Source organism: Pan paniscus, chromosome 8 (assembly GCF_029289425.2).
Source record: "Pan paniscus chromosome 8, NHGRI_mPanPan1-v2.0_pri, whole genome shotgun sequence".
Taxonomy (NCBI): Eukaryota; Metazoa; Chordata; class Mammalia; order Primates; family Hominidae; genus Pan; species Pan paniscus.
The window spans coordinates 73,818,875-73,820,179 of NC_073257.2; positions in this window are offsets into that span (position 1 = coordinate 73,818,875).

Below are 1,305 nucleotides of genomic sequence, written 5' to 3' on the forward strand. Positions count from 1 at the left end.
TGACTATAACAACAATTGAAAATATTATACCAACAATTGAAAATATTATCCAGTGCTTTTTTTTTTAATTTCAACTTTTATTTTGGATTCAGAGAATATATGTGCAGGTTTGTTACGGCATGATGCTCAGGTTTGGGGTATGAATGATCCCAACACCCTGGTAGTGAGCATAGTACCCAATAGGTAGTTTTTCAGCCCTTGCCCCTCTCCCTCTCTCCCTGCTCTAGCAGTTCTCAGTGTCTGTTGTTTCCATCTTTATATCTGTGTGTACCCGATGCTTAGCTTCCACTTATAACTGAGAACCTTGTCCAGTGCTATTTTATAGTGAAAATTCTACTTTGCTGCCATCAACTTACCAAGCCCCTGTACACACATAGGCAGTGGGTATAATTACCTGACCCCAAATGATTTATAGAATACCCTTGCCAACAAGAGTTACTATTTTGGCCCTCTGGAACTTATCAAGGCTTTTTGGTGTCTATTTCCTCATACCATCTTCCCAGTTCTGTGAAGTATGGCAGCTGTCATAGTCCCCATTCACAGATGGAGAAAAATGAAATTGTAGAGCTATAGAGAATTTCTGAGAGCCACTATCAATAATATTTACTCTTTGCAAGTCACTCATTAACAGGCCATCTGAAAGAGTATAGCCTGGAAAGGTCCTCTCATTTTGATGAAATAGGAAGCAAATGTTTTCAAACAGTGTTCAGTTGGAATATGCATTTGCAAAGCAAAAAAGCTTACAGCACATATAGCACATACACCAGTGTAGTCCTCAGACTCATTGATCTTGCCTGGTTTGGTCATCCCATTAGATGAAAGCATGGAGAGAAAGAAGCCTGGATCACAAGTGAGACCCTCTTCCAGGTGAGTTACACTCTCCACGTGCAAAATCTGTCTCTCTTCTAGGAAGCCCCACCCCTAAGCCCAGCTGGCTGTTTCATGAATCCATGCTTCTGATCACAGGGGCAACTAGGTGAGGCAGTGTGAACACCTCAAAGCAGGCCCATCATCACTTCTGGAAGCTCCTCTACGCACATGCCCTTTTGCCTCTTGGCACAAAGAAGGGGCAGAATCTTTCAAATACATCAGTAGAGAATACAAAATCTTTGCTCACAGAAGTCTTACCTTAAAAATAGAAACTCGTAGTTCTTTTACATCACCATGAAAGAGTAGACATTTTTAAAATACTATAGAACAGTGGTCCACAAACCACAGCCTGCCATCTGTTTTTATAAATAAAGTTTTATTGGAACATAGCCACGTCTATTCATTTACAGTTTGTCTATGGTTTTCATGCTATAA